Source organism: Notolepis coatsorum (assembly GCF_963971535.1).
Source record: "Notolepis coatsorum genome assembly, chromosome: 6".
Lineage (NCBI taxonomy): Eukaryota > Metazoa > Chordata > Actinopteri > Aulopiformes > Paralepididae > Notolepis > Notolepis coatsorum.
The window spans coordinates 172,110,502-172,125,941 of NC_140170.1; the positions used below are offsets into that span (position 1 = coordinate 172,110,502).

Consider the following 15,440-nt stretch of genomic DNA (forward strand, 5'->3'; position numbering starts at 1 on the left):
AAATGCTGTGACCTCGACCGCTGACCACTGTTATATGACACCCATAGGTCACGCTTGTCATTTTAATATATTCACACAACCTTGACCCTGAGAGGTACAATGGAGTGCCGCTTCCTGCTTTTGACAGGAAGAGGTCAGGGGTTACTTCCTGTCTATAGCTCTGACGTGAGCAGAGCTCGCCACCAAGTGGGTCAACCAATCGTCTGTCCCTCACAATCCTCAATGTGATGTCACAATAATACCCTAATGGCCGTCTGTCAACCTATCAACACGTCAACTGTCATGGGGTTAGGGGGAAGGTGGGGGGAGGGGCCATTTGAGGGGAGGAGCTGTTACCATGGTAACTGCTTTAAAAGCCAGCAGGCCAGCAGTACATTATATTTACTGTGGTTTATAGCCTGTATCACCCAGAAGGGTGTGACATTTAGGATGGAGGAGATATGAGCTGTTGCCTGCTGGCAGTATTGTAGATCTAGGTTATGATATATAGAGCATCTGTTGCCCGCAGTCATGTATACTTATGTTGATATATTTCTTTAAACAAAAACCTGTTTACGTCTTCAGTTTCAAAGGAGCTCAATGGTTTAAATAATAATAAAGAAAGACAAACACAAACTAAGTTTTTACAGGCTTTTCTATACATCAAATGGCTTCAACAACAGGCCATGGAGGTGCAGCACAACATAGACTAAACTAATCAATCATATAGATAGTTGCACTTATTTTTTTATAATGGATTAGTTGTGGTTGCAGCCCTATCCAGTATAGCTCAGTAGATAGAGCACGGCACTACCAGAGCTGCCTGAACACAAACAGAACTCTTCGGTTCAAATAACAAACTCAGCAAAACAGACGGCTTCTCAGTTACAGTGGGTGACAATATTGTCACAAGGAAAGATGAAATGACCTACCTGGGTTCCATCCTAGAGGCTAATCTTGGCTTGTCGTACAGAACTTGTAAGTCGCTTTGGATAAAAGCGTCAGCTAAATGACTAAATGTAAATGTAAATGTAATCTTTCCTGTGACAAAATGGCATCCAATGTAATAAAAAAAGTCAATAAACGAACTCGATTCTTGTACCGGATCTCCTCCCTGGTAAACAAGAATACCCTGAAGACTCTGGCAGGAGCACTCATTCAAGGGTACTACGACTATGCTTGCACCTCATGGTACCAAAGCACCTCAAAGGCACTAAAAACCAAATTACAAACATCTCAAAACAAACTAGTCAGACTACTGCTTGACCTTACTCCTAGAACCCACCTCACCCCTGCACACTTTGCCAACCTAGGATGGCTTAGAGTAGACGACAGAGTACAGCAACTTGCAATGGGCCTGGTCTACAAGATACACTACACGACCAAGGTACCAATGTACATGTCAAAATACTTCCCAAAGGTCAGTGAATACCACGATCACAACACCAGAGGGAGCTCCACAAATCATGTAAAACCCAGATTCGGCTCAAACAAGGGACTAAACACGTTTCGCAATTATGCCACAACAATGTGGAATGCCCTACCCAAAGCTGTAAAGGAATGTAAATCACTACCCACCTTCAAAAACACTCTCAAAGAACACCTACGGGAGACTGCAATTCAAAACTGGCCCCTACAAATGTCCTAACCCAGTTGTACAATAAAGACCAAGCATGGCTTTGTCAGTATTCCAATGTACAGCCCCACCCAACCCCACCCCACCTACCCAACCTCCTCCAATGTACAGTTTCTATGTCAAATGTATGTCAGTATTCCAATGTACAGTGTCCCTTGTGTGACCTTATTCACAGGGCGGCCCTTTTGCTCTTGTGTCATGCTCGGGTTGGGATTCCTATTCATCATTTATTCTTATTATCCACACCACAGTCTGTACCACCATTTTGTAGCAAACCGATGCCTTTGCGTGTGTGAAGTCTGTGATGGTTGAACTGCGGTATCATAGAATAGAATAGAAATACTTTTATTATCCCGTGGGAAATTTGACACTGCAAATCGCTCAACATTTAAACATTTAGACAGAACAGGTCACAAATTAGAATAATAAAACAAATCAAATCAAGTTGCCTAGGATAAGAGTAGAGTAAAATAGAATAAAAATGGAATAAAATATACAGTAAATAAATACAGTAAAAGTATACTGAGGTCTACAGTAGGTGTAGTATTGCACAATCATCATTCATTCAGCATTCGTAATGCAGCATTTTCCATCTACCAGTACAATCAGAGTAGTTGAAATTGCAGGGGAGTGCACTTTACCCCCCGCAGAACCAAGTGGTATAGCGTATGAGGATGATGGACCCTCAGTGACATCACAAGTCTTATCTTCACACCAGGATCGGAAGGTTTATTTGTGGTGGCAAGTCTAAGAGGTGTGGGGAACTTTTGCAACAGTGACGCACAGTCTTATCGATGTTACCAATCCTCATGGAAATTGCTGAATTGCTGAAGGTTCCACAGTGCAATGCATGGTATTAATATATAAAGTGACAATCGTGACAGACTCTTTAATAATAATAATAATAATAATAATAATAATAATAATAATAATAATAATAATAATAATAATAATAATAATAATAATAATAATAACTTTATTTATATAGCACCTTTCATACATGGATTGCAGCTCAAAGCGCTTCACAGCAAATAGCATGAAATTAACATAGACATAAAATTAGCATACAGTTGACAGAATAAAAGCAATGCATGAAGTGCAGACATAATCAACTATGCCCCAAAACTATGGAACAAACTGCCCAAAAAAATCAGGGAAGCCAACTCGCTAGACATATTCAAAATACAGCTTAAAACCTATTTCTTTGCTCAGGCATTTAAATGAAACATCAGGGACATTTTGACACAAATTGTACTTTACCTGCACTTGTCTTACCCTGCCTACTTGTATACACTTCCTATCAAATTCATGTGTCGGTTCTATGCTAATTTGATCTCACTGCAGTTGAGTGTTTAATGAGAGATAGTGGATTCAATACACCAAGCTAACTTTACACAGTGTTTGAATGAATGAATGAATGAAAACTTTATTTAACAGATTGCAGAATGGGTACAATACAGTACGGCTCAATACATACAATTGTTAAGGGGATGCAGACCTGAGAAAGACGTTTGTCTTGTTTCCATCAGGGTCCCCCATTTTCAATTCATATAGACATTTATGACATACACAACATACATGACATTTATGGCATAGGGACATATAGGTATTTAGTACTGATACATTTGTGACATAGGCGGTATTCAAATATACAGTACTGTTACCCCTAGATCCTGACAGAGTATATACATATGATGGGGAGGGGACTGTACATTAGGAGGGGGTGGGTGGGTGGGAGGGAAATATACATACGGCGGGGAGGGAATATATACATGCGGTGGGGAGGAGACTGTCTATTAGGAGGTGGTGGGGGTTTTGGGCATTTACGGTTTAATGAGAGATGGTAGATTCAATACACCAAGCTAACTGTAACAGTGTTTAATGAGAGATGGTAGATTCAATACACCAAGCTAACATACTGTATGTACACAGTTGAGTGTTTAATGAGAGATAGTGGATTCAATACACCAAGCTAACTGTAACACAGTGTTTAATGAGAGATGGTAGATTCAATACACCAAGCTAACTGTAACACAGTGTTTAATGAGAGATGGTAGATTCAATACACCAAGCTAACTGTAACAGTGTTTAATGAGAGATGGCAGATTCAATACACCAAGCTAACTTTACACAGTGTTTAATGAGAGATGGTAGATGGAAATTACTTCTATGTTGCGATAACTTCTCTGTATCATGTTTAAATGTGTTTTGGGGGAAATGTCCAGGCTGCAAAGTAAGCAGTATGGTAATAGCCTATCAGGCCAATACATATGGAATTACTTCTTAGTAATTTTCCTTAATAGTTCTTTGCTGGTATGGCAACATATTAGATTATATTGAAAGTGGTCGTAAAAAGTCTTAAATGTAACCTCTTGAAACTTGCAGGAACCCTGTCCGTCAACATCCACCTTCAGTGAGACCATAACACCTGCCCATCATGAAGATGACGTGTCACCCACCTCTACAAGCAGCAGTATCACCACCACCACCACCACTAAAGGTTTGACCTCACAAGACCCTGCACTATGGCCAAGTAGGCCATACCCAACAATGTGGTATCAAGGGGACCAATACAGGTCAAAGATATTGTTTCCCACCAAAATCCAGCGAACATGGCTTCTGTATTCGGTGTACTCAGTCTTCTGTTTGACATTATAAAAATAATTAATATGATGAATAAATGCCTTGTAGTTAAAGAAAGCTTGAATTTCGGACTTCTTTATTACATATTTTTTTAAATCTCTCCCGTCCTCCCCAATTTTTTAACGCACCAGCCACCAATGACACGCACATTGGGGGATGTTTTAAAAATAAAATGTTTGCTACACCAAAAAATTTGGTCAGCAGCCGCCACTGCCTCCCACTGGTCGGCTGTAGTGAGGATAGAAGGCTTGCATCATGTAGATTCCGGTACACGAGGATGCAGCCTGTCGCATCTTTTCACCAGACAGCTCGAACTCTCAGTGGCGAGGAGTAAGGCGTGGGAGGCTCACGCTGCCCCCAATACTTCCTGTTTCTGCTGTACAGGCGTCACCCTAACGGACCTGTAGGAGTCGCTGTCCACAACGTCCAATCCCCACCCACCGGCTTTCCCACCCTCTAACACTGCCAATTGTGTTAGTATGACGACCGGCCAAGCCGGTAGCAACACAGAGAGCTGGGCTCGATACCAGTATCTCCTGCGTTAGTGGTTTTATCTCCTGCAAAGTGTGTTTTTTTGTAGTCTATTTAGTCAGTCTTATGCCCCTCATAATTTTCCTTGAAGGAGAAATGGGTGTGGGTTCTTATGGGTTAAATACCCTGTTGTATGTCCGTTCTATTTGATTATTTTTAGCCTATTTTTAAACTGAATCAAACCGCACTTTAATTTTACTCTGTCTATTCTATTTTTATTATTTGTATTACTGAATGAGTAAACAGAGAGGCCTATTGGGATGCTAGATCCTAATGTGAAACACTGTGATTTACCTTACCTTGCTACCTCTCTACCTTTTTTATGCTCGCTTATGCCTGTATTTTTTACTGTTGTGAAGCACTTTGAACAGCAACTTATGTATGAAAAGTGCTATACAAATAAAGTTATTATTATTATTATTATATTATTATTATTATTATTATTATTATTATTATTATTATTATTATTATTATTATTATTATTATTATTATTATTATTATTATTATTATTATTATTACTGAGCTGAGGATTGAGAGAAAACGGTGCTTTTTCAATGTATGTGATGTATAGATTGGGGAGAGATGACCACAGCTAAAATGGTAGATCGAAATGTGCATGGAAGCAGGAGACTGTGATAGAACGGTGGTGGAACCAGTGGTTTCACAGGCACAGGCCGCGTCAGCGAGGGTTTTGTTATGAATTCCTTAGAAGAACATCTGAGATTAGAGTGTACTGTCTCCCAGGACAGGAGGGAGAGAGGTTCATCTTAATGAAACGTGAGTTTATTAGTGTTAAAGGTTATGCAGTTGTCATGACAACACGTCGCATGACAACCAGAAGGCGGGGCCGTCGTTGCGACGACGAACATCTATGAGTCGAACGGTGTTTCCGGGTGTAAGCCAGACTAGAATCTGACCGAGAGCGAGTAGGACTGAGATCACACAGAGGACCTTCTCTCCTCTCATCACGAGAGAGAGGGGGGGGGGGGGGGGGGAGGAAGAATGCCACGACATCAGTAGCTTCGGCTACCACGAGGATGGTCTTAGGCTAACGACTAGGCCTGACCACTATTGGACTGAATAACAAAAGGACAATCTGAACACACCGAGAGATCATTAGAATAGACTCTTCAAGGACGATACAATTTGATAACATCTGATAACATCTGATTAGGAGGTTCTGTTTATAGCAATAAACAACGCTTTTCCTCATAAGGTATCTCACGGTGTCGAAGTGTCGAATTCTTACGGAGGTGGAGAAGTATTATGGTTTACGGATTGCACTAACGGGGGGGAGATAAGGATCTTATCTACCAGTATCGGAGACGTCAGGACCATTAAAAGTACACAACGCAGAGGAATTGGATGGAGAGCCAAACAGACGAAGACGTGATACTGGCCAGTTTGATCAGAATCTTACAGTTGGTGCCGTGACCCGGATATGCAAGAGATTAAAACAACGGGAACAGTTGGTTGTTGATGACAGCCAGAAAGCAAGAGATAAGAACAACGGATAAAGACTTTTTCAATAATGGGGCGACAGTGGACAACAGTCATCAATGTGTGGGAGAATCATGATCGAAGCAAAGCCGGCCAGCCCTGGGAGAGAGCGGCGAGTCGAGCGGTCAGGAGGCGAACCAGCGCTGTAGGGGAAACAGCGCTCCGATCAAAAATGTGAGTTCACTGTGCACACGGTTGTTTTGATTTTATAGCCAAATAAAAACGAACAGATAGTGAATCCGTAAACGTAAACATTTCTAGTTTGACACAGAGAGAGAATGCCAGCTGTAATAATATGAGCAGAGAGCCACGGTGAAAATCGAGGGTGTTATCTACAGAGAATGAAAAGCAAACGAGGCAGGCTGCACAGTTTTGGTTTAAGGAGGGTAAATGCGAGATGAGGAAAGGGGGGGGGGGGCGCTTGAATCAGATCGAAAAATTGTTATGGCGGGACTGTTTTCATAACAGAAGGAAAGTCGAAAGGAGATTGTACCAGTGTGTATTATGTCCGATCAGGCAAGAGTATTAGTCTGAGAAAGCGTCCCCTGATAATGGATAGGAAAGAGAGGAAAAACAGCTGTGTTTTTAGGCCTTAGAAGGAAGGGCAGCGTTCGTTTGTTGAGAGAGTAGCCATTTGCACCGAGTTAAAATGGCAGCAGAGCCACGAGGGGTTTAGAATCAGGAAGTGACACGTCAACTAAACCACCATAGAGGAGGAGTAGGTCGCCACCTAGTGGTGGAGGGGGGGTAGTGCTGGGGAGTTTTCATTACCCATAGGGGAATATTTAGCACAGAGTGGATTATTATTATAATAATAATATTAGATATAGAGTTTAATTATACAATGGATTAAATAAGAATTGCACAGAAAGATGGTGCAGTTATTTGAATGGGTTAATTATTGAATAAAGAGGGAGTTTGAATTCCAGTGGGGCCTTCTCACACCTAATAAATAGGCAGAGTCTTGAGGGGACACGTCACCAGAAAGAACTGGCGCGCGCTGGGGGTCACCCGTGGGACAAACGTAGAGCGCAGAGTGGGTATCGTTTAGCTGCTGGTGTCACGCCGGAAGACAACAAAACAGGGAACAGCCCTGTAGGATTAGATATGGGTGTTGAGAAGGTGGGGGACTAATAGAGAACAAATAGGGGCTTGCAGAGGAAAAAAAATATATAGAGAACGAGCTGCAGGCCCAAAGCCATGGTAGACTAATAGCAAAACAAGGGAAGTCGATTGTACAGACGACTGCCGGTGTTGTGTTTCTGCTTTCAAGGGGGGAATGACACCGACAGCGATGGAGATGACCAGGAGACCGACTGGAGGAGGAGGAAGCCGCAGGGGCCAGGCACCGACGCCTGGTACACAGATCATCCACGACGAGAGAGAGGAGACGGCGGCGGTGGAGGAGCAGATGTGGAGAGGACAGCCAGAGACACTGAGCAGTAGCAGACCAGGGGAGACATTTTTGCCTAGGGGACCGCGCCCTGGAGGGGGGACCAGCTCAGGAAAGGAGCCGTCACTGAAAGGGGCCCTTGCCCTAGAAGATGGGACCGGCCCGAGATGGGAGGTGTACTGTAAGAGAGGGAAGGGAGCGCTCTGATTTGGACGTGGGGTACCGAATAGGGGGGCCGAAGGGTTTAGGTGTGTCGTCTGAAAAGTTGCAATCTGTGTTTTTCTCTGTCTCTCTCTCTCTCTCTCCTCCATGACCGTTGTTTATCCTTTCTGGTTTGGGTGTGATGCGGGTAATGGAAAACAAAAGGAAAACAGCAGACGGCGGGGCCCTAATTGTTATGAGTCTATTTTTGTGTATAATTAATTGAAAAACCAAGTAGTCTTATGATTCTGAGGGGTGATAAGAATCAAGGGGGGATTGAGAGAAAACGGTGCTTTTTCAATGTATGTGATGTATAGATTGGGGAGAGATGACCACAGCTAAAATGGTAGATCGAAATGTGCATGGAAGCAGGAGACTGTGATAGAACGGTGGTGGAACCAGTGGTTTCACAGGCACAGGCCGCGTCAGCGAGGGTTTTGTTATGAATTCCTTAGAAGAACATCTGAGATTAGAGTGTACTGTCTCCCAGGACAGGAGGGAGAGAGGTTCATCTTAATGAAACGTGAGTTTATTAGTGTTAAAGGTTATGCAGTTGTCATGACAACACGTCGCATGACAACCAGAAGGCGGGGCCGTCGTTGCGACGACGAACATCTATGAGTCGAACGGTGTTTCCGGGTGTAAGCCAGACTAGAATCTGACCGAGAGCGAGTAGGACTGAGATCACACAGAGGACCTTCTCTCCTCTCATCACGAGAGAGAGGGGGGGGGGGGGGGGGGAGGAAGAATGCCACGACATCAGTAGCTTCGGCTACCACGAGGATGGTCTTAGGCTAACGACTAGGCCTGACCACTATTGGACTGAATAACAAAAGGACAATCTGAACACACCGAGAGATCATTAGAATAGACTCTTCAAGGACGATACAATTTGATAACATCTGATAACATCTGATTAGGAGGTTCTGTTTATAGCAATAAACAACGCTTTTCCTCATAAGGTATCTCACGGTGTCGAAGTGTCGAATTCTTACGGAGGTGGAGAAGTATTATGGTTTACGGATTGCACTAACGGGGGGGAGATAAGGATCTTATCTACCAGTATCGGAGACGTCAGGACCATTAAAAGTACACAACGCAGAGGAATTGGATGGAGAGCCAAACAGACGAAGACGTGATACTGGCCAGTTTGATCAGAATCTTACAGTTTATTATTATTATTATTATTATTATTATTATTATTATTATTATTATTATTATTATTATTATTATTATTATTATTATTATTATTATTATTATTATTATTATTATTATTATTATTATTATTATTATTATTATTATTATTATTATTATTATTATTATTATTATTATTATTATTATTATTATTATTATTATTATTATTATTATTATAAGATTAGGTATAAAAGACAATAAAAGTAGTGCAATGTAGAAAGTGCAGACATAAGAATAGGTATAAAAGACAATAAAAGTAGTGCAATGTAGAAAGTGCAGACATAAGAATAGGCATAAAATAAGTACAATAATAGAGACTATTAAAGAGAAAGTGCTGTTGTGAAGCACTTTGAACAGCAACTTATGTATGAAAAGTGCTATACAAATAAAGTTATTATTATTATTATTATTATTATATTATTATTATTATTATTATTATTATTATTATTATTATTATTATTATTATTATTATTATTATTATTATTATTATTATTATTATTATTATTATTATTATTATTATTATTATTATTATTATTATTATTATTATTATTATTATTATTATTATTATTATTATTATTATTATTATTATTATAAGATTAGGTATAAAAGACAATAAAAGTAGTGCAATGTAGAAAGTGCAGACATAAGAATAGGTATAAAAGACAATAAAAGTAGTGCAATGTAGAAAGTGCAGACATAAGAATAGGCATAAAATAAGTACAATAATAGAGACTATTAAAGAGACTAATAAAGACATATTAATTTATTCAATAAATTTTTTCCCATGATTATTATTGTGCATATTAATAAACAATATAGCTCCTCTCCTTGCTATTTGTTTTACTGTCTTTATGATTCATCAATGTCCTCATAGGAACCATATGACCCTGCCCCCATGTTGCGGGAAATATCAGAGTTCTTGCAAAGTGGGTTATGCATACCACCCCCCTCCCCATGTCACAGGAAGTATCAGTATTAGTTCTCGTGGGTAGTCTCCCCTCCCCACGTGAACTGTGAGTGGTTCTCGCACTGCACGCATGGTAAAGTTAGTTTAGGGCCCTACAGCAGAGGGATGTTTTTTCAAGATTACACATTTGCATGTAATAAGTCACCTCAATATCATCCTAAACAATCAAAACAAATGATGTGTAAAATGTTGACATTTGTATATGTTTTATACAGTTAAAACAACCTGGGGTCAAATTGGGATCAGACCCCAAGGAACACAGATGCATACAAAGCGTGCACAAGACATTGGAAAAACATATTATCATGTTAATTTTATGTTTACCCATTTGTCCTCATTCAATTAGGAAAAGTCATGAAATAATAAGCAAAACAAATGATATCAACCATTTATTTAGATACATTAAACATTGAAGTATAGAGGTCATAACACATCAGTTAGTCTTTTATTGATGCTTCCAAAGCCTTTGATAGTGTTAATCATAGAAGGTTTTTTGTTCAATTGAGTCAAAGAGGGGTTCCCAAATACATTGTGACAATTCTGGTTTACTGGTATCAGAGTATGCAAGTAAAATGGGGCACTCTGCACTCTCCTTTGCACTCTGGTTAGATGCCAACTTAATCTTGTGTACTTGTGCTGTGCAATGACAATACATTGAATCTAATCTAATCGAATACTGATGATGGTGATGGTGATGATGATGTGAGTATTTGGCCTATCAGAAGGCTAATGCCACAGTCAATACTGGACAGCAACTAAACTAGCAGGACACAAACACATTTAATAATACATACAGTGAATGATACAATTAAAGCCAAAACAGCTTCTCCAAAATGGTTTGTTTCCCCTCTCTCCCTCTCTCTCTCTCTCTCTCTCTCTCTCTCTCTCTCTCTCTCTCTCTCTCTCTCTCTCTCTCTCTCTCTCTCTCTCTCTCTCTCTCTCTCTCTCTCTCTCTCTCTATATATATATATATATATATATTATGATGACATAGGGACAATGTAGGCTACGAAACGCATCACTGGATTTAGTACCTGGACGACGGATGGAAAATCTGCATTATTAGTAAAGATTTAGGGTCTATGATCAGAGCAACAATAAAAGTGATTCTAATAACTAACATGGTTATGTGAGAATCAGACAAACTTCTTCCTTCTCATCACGTGTTACACCTGCAGTGGTGAAGATTAATCAGAAGCCCACCAAGATAGATATTATCTTCACACCATCAAGTTATGGTATGCATGGGCAGCATACGTCAGGCGACGACACCCTCTCACACGTGAGCTTGTGTCAAAATAAAAAGGTGTGCTGTGTGGTTTACCAGTCAGAAAAGATCAGAAGAGAGACTCTCTAGACGGCGAAGACAGACAGAAAGACATCGTCAGCATACAGAAGACATGAAGACTCTCTGCGTAACCCTGGGACTGCTGTTAATGACAGTCTGCTGCTGCAATGCTAGTAAGTCACTCCATTCATACTTAAAGCTTAACCTTGTAAGGTATTTATTTCAATATTATTTATTAAGGAGAATGTTTCATCATGCGTATTGTTGTTTTTGTTATTATTATTACTATTACTTTGATTATTATTGTTATTATTATTATTATCTTAATATTATGAAAAAAAATTATGAACTTATTTCACTTAACTTTTGTTTGTTTTTTTGTTTGTTTTTTAATCCGATGATTTAATTCATGAGTTGAGGCCCCATATAGGCCCATCTGGGTCTCTTGCCTCTACTCAGCACCTTTATACACCCTGTCTGGCATGGTCAATGTTTAGATTTGTACTGTTTTGCTGAAATGGTAAAAAAAATAATTATAATAAATAAATAAAATCCTCATTCTCCTGACAGTACCGAGATCTTTGGACTTTAGCTTGGTGGACCATGATGTCGCACCTCATGACTGCTGCAACGGATTCAGCAATGTGAGAGTTCCCGTAAACATGATTGTCACCATCAAGAAGACCCACGACAGCTGTGAGGAGAAGGCGTTCATGTAAGTCTGTGCTTTGTTCTGCTACTTCTGTCGCCCGTCTCACCACAGCGTCAGCGCTCACCTGGGTGAAGAGGTTAGTGCAGTGTTGTAGTCTCGAGTCCCCAGTGTTCGAGTCCGAGTCCAAGACACCAAAGAAGAGCCCAAGTCGAGTCAGAGTCGAGTCCCCATTACCCTAGTCCGAGTCCGAGTCCAAGTCATCACGGCCCACTCCACTCTGGCAGTCAAAGAGCTCCACATAAAGAAAGGTCTACATTAAACATAAATGACACAGTGGTCACCATTTCAAAGGGAGTTTATTTACTTTGTGACACAATAGCCAAACAAATGCACTAGCCATCAATATCTTATGCCAAATGATTAGGGCCTATTACAAAAAAGGAAAACTGTATTTATCAATTAACAAGTCTGAGTCCTCGTCTGCACTTTCTGAGTCCAAATGCCTTATCATCTAATTCAGCTGTTTTTAATTAACTGTAATTAACACAAAACAAGGATTCAATGGCCCAGATTACATTCACTGGTGGCCATATTCAAAAAAAATGTACTCTCAATAACTGTTCAACTAAATTACTGTGTTTTTGCTAAATATGTCAGCATAGTTTTTTGGTGAAGTGCCCCTTTAATATATTAAGTTAAATTACATTAAATATACTCCACAGTGCACACAAAGTAGATTTCAGTTGTCTTAACTCAGCTTGTACAGACAGGAGCATGACCCCATTGACGTTGCAATAAATTGTGGATTCTACTACGGATTGTACTGGTGAACAACATCATTGGTAAGTAGGGCTAGGGCTCCAAAATATCTGAACTATCCCTTTAAGTAAAAGTAGAAATCCCCAACAGTGTCATGTTGTATATGTAATTTGTTACAGTCATAAAGTGAGGAACATCTGATGAAAATAAAACATGGTTTCAAGTCATTGTTAGAACTGTAATGGTGTTGGTAATGTATCAGAAAGTACTTGGTGAAAAAGAAGCATTCCATCTAGGATGCACCTTCTAGGGGTGAAGCTGAAAGGCTTGGTGGTCCACTGAAGTAATGTTACTTCCAATGTTAACACATTGCTTTCTCACTACACTCTCAACCAGAGGAAGCAGTCTGATGGCCGCCACTGTAACCCTTTCACCACCACACGACAAAGGGTTAACCTTCTGTCGTGTGATAGTGAAAGCGTTAAGTTAGCTGGCTCATCATATCTATGTTATAGTATTTGCAGGTCTTATCAAAACATGTACAGTATTTCCTTTGAGATGCAATGGAGTAAAGGTATATGTTGTAAACACTGAACTGAACCTTCTTTCCTTCAGTCACTCACTGGCATGTACACTCATTAGCTGTACATCCAGTATAGTAATCCTTGGATCTTAACTTTTATATACAAAATGAACCCTTATGATGTAAGAAATCATTTGTCTGAAGTTTTATAGACCTGTTCGCTGTATACGTCAGACTCAGTGATCGCGCGCATCAAGGAGGCAAAAGGAACGTAATCCTGGTCAGAACAACGGGGCAGACTACAATATATTTGCATTTGTTAGCCATGCTAGCGATCTAAACAATCAATCCATGCCAAAGCTAGATATGTAAAAGGTGAAAGACTCACACTCACAGCCATGCTGATTTAGCAAAATGACATCCAGTTGTTTTCGTTTGAAACAACCGTTAGTCAGGGGAGTGTCATGGTTTCTCCATAGAGCCCCGTCGTACTTTTTTTAGCGCAGCAGCACGCGCAGGTAAGGGGGCAACTTAGTCACGTGACTCAGTTGGTATTGCTGATTGGCTCGAACATGGTATGTTTGTAAACAACGAACAGGTCTATAGAGGTCCCTATTACCATTATGATTATGGGCAATAACAAGTGCTGCGGTAACACATGACTCTATCTCTACAGTGTCCATACAGTGAAGGGGAAAAAGATCTGCTTGGGCCCCCATGTGGAGTGGGTGAAGAATCACTTCGGGTCGCAGCAAGCCCTCTAGAGCTCTTCTCTCAACGGACATCATCCTTCTCAAGGTCATCTTTATGATCTCAAAAGGAGAAATCTGTTGTGCAGCCATGAATACAGGCTGTTGTTGTGTGCATCTTCTGTCACGCTCTTGTGACCCTTGACCTTTCTGGTAGTCCCTCTTTGGGTTGATTTCTACTTGTTCATGTTACTGATATAGTTCATTTCCATCTGTGAGCCTCTTGATGTAAACTGGAATGAACGAACGCCCGACCCCTGGCGCTGAACTTGGCACCTTAGCCTCAAATGTCTCACGCTCGGCCCGCAACCTGGGCGTATTCTTTGACCCAGACATATCCTTCAACACCCAAGTTACAAAAGTAGTTCAGTCCTGCTACTACCAGATCAGGAACAGCGCCAAAATAAAATAATTTTTTGTCCTCTGCAGACCTTGAAACAGTCATACATGCTTTAATTTCTTCACGATTAGACTATTGTGACTCCCTCTATTCAGGCATCAATAAAAAAAGCCATATCACGTCTCCAGATGGTGCAGAACCCTGCGGCACGACATCTCACCAACACACGGAAACGTGACCATATAACACTCATCCTGGCTGCTTTACACTGGCTGCCTGTGAGCTACAGAATTGATTTAAAGATGTTATTGATTACTTTTAAAGCCCTACATGGACTGGCCCCCAGCTACATTGTGGACTTGTTGGAACCCCATGTTCCTGAACGCTGCCTCAGATCCACGGATAAGGCCCTCCTGGTTCCTTACAAAACTAGCCTGGTCACCCGGGGGGCCCGGGGACCCATGGTCTGGAGCGCCTTGCCCTTGGAGGCTAGCAGAGTCAGTGTCCTCTTTTAAGTCACTTTTAAAAACACATCTGTTTTTTAAATGTTTTTCCTAAGGTTATGGGTTTAGGTGAGCTCTGATTCCTTAAACTGTTTTTATCAATCTGACTACAAATACTGTTTGAAATGTTTTTTGTCTCTTTTTCTCTTGTTTTATTTTCTATAAAAAAAATTCGCCTTTGCTGATGTTTGCTGTTTGCTGTTTTTAACATGTCTGTAAAGCACTTTGTAACTTTGTTTGGAAAAGCACTATACAAATAAAATTCATTCATTCATTCATTCATTCATTCATTCATCCATTCATTCATTCATTCATTCATTCATTCATTCATTCATTCATCCATCCAAGCAACAGGGCTTATATGTAGACTACCTCATTCTGATTTTGCTCGTTTATTCTTTAAATGTGAACTTTATCTAGTCTTGGAAACAGTTTGTTATTTTGAGACTTTCAGGCTTGTTGTGGTACATTTTAGATTTGAATAACAATATTTACTGCTGTAAAGCACAATATGCTTTTGTATATGATTTTTGTATATAATGCAGTCACATGTACATATATATTCATGGCTGTGTGCTATAA

At 40.3% G+C, this 15,440-nt stretch overlaps 1 long non-coding RNA gene across 1 annotated transcript; it reads left to right on the top strand.

Moving 5' to 3' along the window:
- Nucleotides 1-11,387: 11,387 nt before the first annotated feature.
- LOC311230436 lies at nucleotides 11,388-14,952 on the top strand. Its single transcript, XR_014619810.1, has 3 exons — nucleotides 11,388-11,505; nucleotides 11,903-12,047; nucleotides 13,943-14,952. It is a non-coding gene; the product is annotated as an uncharacterized lncRNA (long non-coding RNA).
- The last annotated feature ends 488 nt before the right edge of the window (nucleotides 14,953-15,440 follow it).